Below are 9,104 nucleotides of genomic sequence, written 5' to 3'. Positions count from 1 at the left end.
TCATAGCAAACCCATAAATTTGCTATCATCCTTGATGCATCCATCTCGTTCAACCCATTTAATTCATTCTGTCACCAAATCCTATCGCTTCAACCTACATAACATTGCTAAACTCTGCTCTTTCTATCCAAACTGCTACTACATTCATCCAAGCACTTATCCTATCCTACCTTGATTACTGCATCAGCTTCCTCGCTGACCTTCCTGCCTCCTCTCCCCCCACTCCAGTCTAAACTTGACTCTGCTGCTTGGATGATTTTTCCACAAAAACATTCAATCCATGTCTCCCCACTCCTCAAGAACCTCTAGTGGTTGCCCGTCAACCTCTGTATCAATCAAAAACTCCCTCACATTAGGTTTAAAGCACTCAATCACCTTGCCCCCTCCTACCTTACCTCGCCGATCTACTACAACCTAACCCACACACTTTGCTCCTCTATTGTTAACTTTCTCCTCATACCTCGATCTCGTCTACCTCACCACCAACCCCTTACCAGTGTCCTGCCTCTGACCTGGAATTTCCTCCCTCTCTACATGCGATAGAAGATCATTCTCATCATATTCAAAGCATTATTAAGGTTGCCTCTCCTCCTTGGCCTTCTCTATTTAAACCCTTTTTTCCCCAGCTCCCTGCTCCTTCTTCGACGCCTCTCTGCTTGGATCTGTTCCCTTTAAAGCACTTGATATTCACTCCACCCTCAGCCCCACAGTACTTACGTCCTTACCCACAATTTGTTTTAATTTCTGTCTCTTCCTCTGGACTGTAAGTTCCTTGAAAACAAGGATACCTAGTCTGTTTTACTCTCCCATATGCTTAGTTCAGTGCTCCGCATGCAGAAAGTGCTCAGTAAGTACCACTGATTGATTGATTGATGGGTTGATTGCTTCCGGCCACTCTTGGCTTGCTTCTAGCCAGTCGAGCAGTGTTTCCGTGGGATGGGATGTTGCTATTCGAGGTTGACATGGGTTTGGGGGAGGGGGCCCAGGTTGGGGGTGGGCAGAGGCTCAGATGGGAGCTTGGGGCACGGGTGGCGGAGTGGGCAGAGGCATGGATGATGGTGAGGGGGCACAGGTAGGGAGTGGGCAGAAATACGAGCCAGAGTGCAGGGGCATGGGAGGTGCAGGCAGAGGTACCGGTCGGTGAGGCGGGCGGAGGAACGGGGCAGGGCGCGGGCCAGCAGAGGCATGTTTGTTCAGCTGCTCCTTGAGCCAGGCCAAGGGCCGACTTGAAACTATCAACAGCGAAAATACTACGGAGCTGCCTGGTGGGAAACCATGTTTTCAGCTGTTCACCCACCGCCCCTGCCACCCACCCTGTGAGGTGGGTGCGCAGGAGTAAGTGAGGATTAGAACCCGTGATCTTCTGACTCCCAGGATCATGGTCTGAATGCATGTTTCTGCATGAGTGAGAAGGTCTGAGGGCATATGGGAGTGTGTGTGATGGTCTATGTATACGGGGGGGGGGGGGGTGTGTGTGTGTGTGTGTGTGTGTGTGTGTGTGTGTGTGTGTGTGTGTGTGTGTGTGTGTGTGTGTGAATAGGGGTGCATGTGGAGAAAACATTTTCCAGGCACTGAGCCAAAGCGGACATTTCCCAATTCACCCAGTTTATCCGGCTTTGACCCTCAGGCACCCGAAGTGGGGATGCAGAGTTGGGGGTGGGGCTTCCTCCCGCGGAGGGGAGCAGTGATGTCGGATTTGGGAGAGGCCCTTTCACGGTGTGGGGCGGGGCCCGGAGCAGACCTGGCCTTTGGGACGGGCTTGTCCTCAGGGGCAGGGGCAGGACTTGGAAACCAGTTGAACAGAAAAATGGCTAGAAATGGCCATCCTTCCTAGTCCCCTACATAGTCCTGACCTCCCCAGGTGGGATAGGCCCAGTTGCGGGAACCATCTCAGCCTCGATGTACTCACTGAAGGATAGGCTCCGTAGCTCAGGGGTTAGAGCACTGGCCTTGTAAACCAGGGGTCGTGAGTTCGAATCTCACTGGGGCCTGCCTCTTTATATTTTCGTTACCCTATTTATTTTGTTAATGAATTGTACATCGCCTTGATTCTATTTAGTTGCCATTGTTTTTACGAGATGTTCTTCCCCTTGACGCTGTTTAGTGCCATTGTTCTTGTCTGTCCGTCTCCCCCGATTAGACTGTAAGCCCGTCAAACGGCAGGGACTGTCTATCTGTTGCCGACTTGTTCATCTCAAGCTATTAGTACAGTGCTCTGCACATAGTAAGCGCTCAATAAATACTATTGAATGAATGAAACACTGAGGGGTTCATTGAGGTGCTCACCAAGGCACTCAACAAGTTGCTCAATGAAGTGGTCCCCGAGGCCCAGTCAGTTGCCAGTGACATAATAATAAAGTTGGTATTTGTTAAGCGCTTACTATGTGCAGAGCACTGTTCTAAGCACTGGGGTAGATCCAGGGGAATCAGGTTGTCCCACGTGAGGCTCACAGTCTTAATCCCCATTTTACAGATGAGGTCACTGAGGCACAGAGAAGTTAAGTGACTTGCCCACAGTCACACAGCTGACAAGTGGCAGAGCTGGAATTCGAACCCATGAGCTCTGACTCCCAAGCCTGGACTCTTTTCACTGAGCCACGCTGGGAGACAGCTTGGCCTAGTGGAAAACCATCAGTCAGTGGTATTTATTAAGTACTTACTATGTGCAGAGCACTGTACTAAGCGCTTGGGAGAGTACACTATAACAGTATAGCAGACACATTCCCTGCCCACAATGAGCTTACAGTCTAGAGGAGGAGAGAGATAATAATAAAAAGGAATAAATTATGGATATGGACATAAGTGCTGTGGGGCTGGGAGTGGGGATGATTGAAGGCAGTAAATCAGGGCGTTGAGGAAAGGGGTGGGAGAAGAGGAGAGGAAGACTTAGTCCGGGAAGCCCTCTTGGAGGAGATGTGGCTTCAGTCAGGCTTTGAAGTAGGGGAGAGCCATTGTACGATATGAAGAGGGAGGGCATTCCAGACCAGAGGCGGGACATGGGCGACTCGGGGCTGAGAGGTGGGAGACCTGGGTTCTGGTCCTGGTTCTGCCACTGCCCTGCTGGGTGACTTTGAACAAGTCATTTAACCTCCCTGGACCCCAGTTTCCTCATCTGTAAAATGGGGCCAAGATCCCTGTTCTCCCTCCCCTTTAGGCTGTGAGCCCCACCCAGGTGGGTCACTGATTGGGTCCAACCTGATTAACTTGGATCTATCTGAGGACTTAGTATAGGGCTTGACACATTGTCTCGTCTTCTGCTGTCGAGTCATCGACCCATAGCGACGCCATGGACACATCTCTCCCAGAATGTCCCACCTCCATCTGCAATCATTCTGGTAGTGGATCCAGAGAGATTTCTCAGTCAAAATACGGAAGTGGTTTACCACTGCCTCCTTTCGACTCTCTCCCATGCTGCTGCTGCCCAGCACAGGTGAGTTTTGACTTGTAGCCCAGTGCCTGCCATTTGCTGGCCACTGCCCAAGCTAGGAATGGAATGGATATGCCTCTACTTCACTCCCCCTCCTGTGGACGAGACTGGTTAGAGTACTGGAAACTCTCCAGGTGTGACCCAGAAAGGGTTTGACACATAGTAAGCTCTTAACAAATACTATTATTATTATTAATAATAATAACAATAATCGGACCCGGCACTCAGGACAGTGCTCAGCCCAGAGTGGGTGGCTAAAGTGAGATTTCATCAGTCAGCGAAACTACTGAACTCTCTCCAGTGCTTAGTACAGAGCTCTATACACAGTAAGCACTCAATAAAAAAAAAAATAATAATAACAATGGTATTCGTTAAGCGCTATGTGCCAAGCACCCCTCTAAGTGCTGGAGTAGATACATGCTACTCAGGTTGGACTTAGTTCTAGTCCCACATGAGGCTCACTATCTCCATCCTCATTTTCCAGAGGAGGAAACTGGGGCCCAGAGAAGTGAAGTGAATTGCCCAAGATCACACAGAAGTCAAGTGGTGGAGCTGGGATTAGAACCCATGACCCCTGACTCCCAAGCCTGTGGTCTTGCCACTAGGCCATACAAGTGACTAACTGATTGACTGACTGACTGATTCTGGCTCCCTCTTCCTGGGACATCGGCCCCTTCTCCCTCAGGGCCTGCAGCCTCCTTAGCCTGTTGGGCCTTCTGGACCGGTCCCCTGCTGGTTCACCCCCCACCCATTGGCTCCTCTGCAGCCCCCACGCCACCCCCTGGAAGACCCCACCCAGACCCTCTTTGGGGATCCGGCCTTGCCTTATGTATGGCTTAGTGGATAGAGTCCGGGCCTAATCTAATCCCAGAGTCTAATCCCGGCTGCTTTGTGACCTTGGGCAAATCACTTCACTTCTCTGGACCTCAATTACTTCATCTGTAAAATGAGATATAAGACTGCAAGTCCCAGATGGGACAGGGACTGGGTCCAACCTGTTTATCTCGTATCTACTCCAGCACTTAGAACTGTGCTTAGCATACAATCAGTGCTGAATGAGTACCAAAATTATTATTATTACTACACCTCATTCCGGCAAGGCCACAAGTCGGCAAGGTTGGTCGGGAACCTACCATCAGGGGCCCGGCAGGTAAATGGGCTGTCGCTTTGATTGCTGGCCCCTGGCTTGGAGCAGAGTTGTCTCCCTGATCCTCCTCTGGCCCCACCCCCCTCCCCACCACTTTGGCCTCTCACCCATGGCCGTGCTGTCACGTATGTGACATGTGCCCCCTGCCCCAGTCTGCCGGGAGCGATGTCGCCCCATGCACTTTGCTGCAAACGTTTGCCCTGGAAAAACGCAATAAAGAGACATGGTCCCATAAAGAGCAACGCTGACTGCCAGCCACCGCCTGTGTGGGGCAGCTCCCGCCGAACTTCGACCTGCCGATAAAACACCCGCCCGCCGGCTCTCGTGGCCCCGGGTGACTCCTGCTCGGCCGCCCGGGTGGGGGGGTCTCGATGGCTTCGGGGCACCAGGAGGCCTGTGGGAGGGGCCGGAGCCTGCTCCCCTCCTCCCTACTTTAATGCCTGCCTCCCTCTCTAGACTGGAAGCTCGTTGCGGGCAGGGAACGTGTCTACTGATTCTCTTGTGTTGTACTCTCCCAAGCGCTCAGTACAGTACTCTGCACATATAAGTGCTCAATAAATACCACCGATGATGATGATGATGATAATGATATGATGATGAAGATGTTATCTGTGAAGCACTCACTATGGCCCAAGCCTCGCACTAAACAATGGGCTGATAATCCCTGTCCCTGTCCCACACTGGCTCAGCCTAGGAGTTGAGGGGAAGAGCAGATATTTTATCCGCTTTCAAAGACGATGAAGAAACTGAGGCACAGAGAGGTTATGTGACATGGCCAAGGTCACTCTGCAAGGTGAGAAGCAGTGTGACCTAATGGAAAGAACATGGGCCTGGGAATCAGAACTTAGTACAGTGCTTGGCACTTAAGAAATACGATGGTGATGATGATGATGATGATGATTATCCTGACAAATGGCAGAGCTGGAATTAGAATTCAGCCCTCCTAACTCCTAGGGGCATAAATATCTCCCCAGTGCTTAGCACAGTGTTTGGCCCACAATAAGAGCACACTGAATTCCGTCATTATTAGCCTAGAGGTAAAATCTTCTTCACCCCCAGTGACCGATGACTACAGTCAGCTGATGGGGTGGCTGACCAGCAGATTAAAATTCTACATCTTGCGACAAATTGCCTGATACTAAGCAGCACGGAGCAAATGCCAAATCCTCCAGGCCACTGTTCTTCCCATCTTCAAAGCCTCCTGGATTCCCAGCTCCACTAGAAAGCCTTCCCTACCTAGTTCCCAACAGTTCAAGTTGTCAAACCAACAGCCAGCTATACCCCCCTCAGTGGTTCTTGGGGATCGGCGTCGAGAGAAACGAGATGGAAGCACACTATGAAGGTTTGGATGTCAGCTCTCACCGTCTTGCCTATCTTCTCTGCTCTCCCATTCCAACCCAGCCCATTCAGTCCACTCCTCTAACGCCAACCTACCCACTATCGCTTGATCCCGCTGCCGACCCCTAACTGGTGTCTTCCCTCTGGCCTAGGAATCCCGCCTCCTTCATATCAGACAGATCAACCCATGCCCCATCTTCAAAGCCCTACTAAAATCACATCTCCTCCCAGAAGCCTTCCCTGACAAACTTCTCATCTCCCCACCTTATTCTCCCACCCTTCTGTGTCACTTATGTACTCGTGTTGATACCCCCAAGCACTGTGATGCTCACCCACCCCCAGCCCCACAGCACTTAGGTCCACGTCCTTATACTCTGCTGTTTTCCCGATTTGTAATTTATTTTAGCAGCTGTCTCCCTAACTCGACTGTACACTGCTTGTGAGCGGGGATGGTATCTACAAACTATATTTTACTCTCCTGAGCGCTCAGCACAATGATACACAAAAAAGTAAGTGTTCAGTAAATACCACTGATTGCTTGCTGGGGCAGGCTGTGTTACAATGGGAGAGGAGTGAGGATAATTGAGAGGGAGAGCAGATTGAGTTCGTAAGGCCATTGAGTTCGTAAAGGAGTTTCTGTGGGATGCAGACATGGGTGGGCAACCACTGAAGGTTCCTGAGGAAAGGGGAGAAGTGGACTGAAAAGTTTTTTTGGGGGGTGGGGGTTTAAATTGATGTAGGCAATAGAGTGAAATATGAACTGGAGTGGGGAGAGATTGGAAGCAAGGAAGTCAGCAAGAAAGTTGAGGTAGTAGTCAAGGTGGGATAGGAGAAGTGCTTGGATTAGTCTGGTCGCCGTTTCGGGTGGAGAGGTAAGGGTGAGGTACAGAGAAATTTGTGAAGGTAAAATTGACTGCATTTTGTGACAGACTATGTGAGTCAAATGAGAGAGATGAGTTGAGAATAATCAAACAGGGGCATTTATCGAAGGCTTACTGTGTACAGAACACTGTACTACACACTTGAAAGAGTAAGATCCAACAGAGTTGGGAGACACGTTCCCAACCCACAAGAAACTGACAGTCCACAGAAGGACACGGACCTTAAAATAGATCACGGCTGTGTACATAAGTACTGAGGGTGGGGTGAATAGCAAGTGCTTAAATGGTACAGAGCTGTGTACAAGGGCCAATTAGAAGGGAGAGGGAGTTGGGGAAATGAGGGCTTGGGGAAGGTCTCTTGGAGGAGATATGATTTTAATAAGGCTTTGAAGGTAAAGAAAGTGGTGGACTGTCAGATACGGAGGGGGAGGGAATTCCAGGCCAGTGGGAGGATGAGGGTGAGGGATCGTCGACAAGATAGAAGAGATCAAGGTAGAGTGAGTAGGTTGATGTTAGAGGAGCGAAGTCTGTGAGCTGGGTGGTAGAAGGAAGTTAGTAAAGTGAGGTAGGAGGGAGCAAAGTGATTGAGTGCTTTAAAGCCCAAGGTAAGAAGTTTCTGTTTGATATAGAGGTGGATGGGCAATCACTGAAAGTTCTGGAGTTGAGGACTGAGCGTTTTGTAGAAAAATGATCCAGGCAGCAGAATGAAATATGGACTAGAGTGGGGAGAGATGGAAGGCAGAGGGGTTAGGGAGGAGGCTGATGCAGTAGTGAAGAAGAGAAAGGAAAAGTGCTTGGATGGTGTGATATAGCAGTTTGGGTGGAGAGCTATGGGAAGATTTTATTCATTCATTCATTCAATAGTATTTATTGAGCGCTTACTATGTGCAGAGCACTGTACTAAGCGCTTGGGATGAACAAGTCGGCAACAGATACAGTCCCTGCCGTTTGACGGGCTTACAGTCTAATCGGGGGAGACGGACAGACAAGAACAATGGCACTAAACGGCGTCAAGGGGAAGAACATCTCGTAAAAACAATGGCAACTAAATAGAATCAAGGCGATGTACAATTCATTAACAAAATAAATAGGGTAACGAAAATATATACAGTTGAGCGGACAAGTACAGTGCTGTGGGGATGGGAAGGGAGAGGTGGAGGAGCAGAGGGAAAAGGGGAAAATGAGGCTTTAGCTGCGGAGAGGTAAAGGGGGGATGGCAGAGGGAGTAGAGGGGGAAGAGGAGCTCAGTCTGGGAAGGCCTCTTGGAGGAGGTGATTTTTAAGTAAGGTTTTGAAGAGGGAAAGAGAATCAGTTTGGCAGAGGTGAGGAGGGAGGGCGTTCCAGGACCGCGGGAGGACGTGACCCAGGGGTCGACGGCGGGATAGGCGAGACCGAGGGACGGCGAGGAGGTGGGCGGCAGAGGAGCGGAGCGTGCGGGGTGGGCGGTAGAAAGAGAGAAGGGAGGAGAGGTAGGAAGGGGCAAGGTGATGGAGAGCCTTGAAGCCTAGAGTGAGGAGTTTTTGTTTGGAGCGGAGGTCGATAGGCAACCACTGGAGTTGTTTAAGGGGAGTGACATGCCCAGATCGTTTCTGCAGGAAGATGAGCCGGGCAGCGGAGTGAAGAATAGACCGGAGCGGGGCGAGAGAGGAGGAAGGGAGGTCAGAGAGAAGGCTGACACAGTAGTCTAGCCGGGATATAACGAGAGCCCGTAATAGTAAGGTAGCCATTTGGGTGGAGAGGAAAGGGCGGATCTTGGCGATATTGTAGAGGTGAAACCGGCAGGTCTTGGAAATGCCATGAAGACTGAACTGACAGGATTTGGTGATGTTGAATATTTGGTGGGTTGAATGAGAGAGATGATTCAAGGACAACGCCAAGGTTACAGGCTTGAGAGATTGGGAGGATAGTGGTGTGGTCTTCAGTGATGGGAGAGATCAGGAGAGGACAGGGTTTGGAGAGGGGCATATGAGGAGTTCTCTTTTGGATATAAGTTTGAAGTGTCGGCAGGACATCCTAGGAGCAATGTCCTCAAAGCAGGAGGAAACACAAGACTGTAGAGAAGGAGAAAAGTGGGGGTTGGAGGGGGAGATTCAGGAATCATCAGTGTAGAGACGGACCTGTCAGGCAGGTCAGCACCCCCTGACCCTTTGCTGGAACTGACCACACACTGAGCCTGCCGCCCACCCAAGTCCACCCCAAGTTTTCACCTTCCCTTTGGCAACTTCCGACATGGGGGAGAGGGGAGCTGGAGGGAGCTGGAGGTGTCTGGCAGGGCTGCTTTTAAGGGGAAGAAAAATACAAAAATGAGCGG

The 9,104-nt window shown here is 50.6% G+C and overlaps 1 non-coding gene across 1 annotated transcript; it reads left to right on the top strand.

The window, feature by feature from the left end:
- Window positions 1-1,918: 1,918 nt before the first annotated feature.
- Window positions 1,919-1,991, top strand: TRNAT-UGU. The gene has a single exon. It is a non-coding gene; the product is annotated as a tRNA-Thr (tRNA).
- Window positions 1,992-9,104: the final 7,113 nt, after the last annotated feature.

This window comes from Ornithorhynchus anatinus, chromosome 7 (genome assembly GCF_004115215.2).
Source record: "Ornithorhynchus anatinus isolate Pmale09 chromosome 7, mOrnAna1.pri.v4, whole genome shotgun sequence".
NCBI classification, from domain to species: Eukaryota; Metazoa; Chordata; class Mammalia; order Monotremata; family Ornithorhynchidae; genus Ornithorhynchus; species Ornithorhynchus anatinus.
The sequence above is the reverse complement of the archived record's forward strand: the minus strand, read 5'-3'. Positions and strand labels throughout refer to the sequence as shown.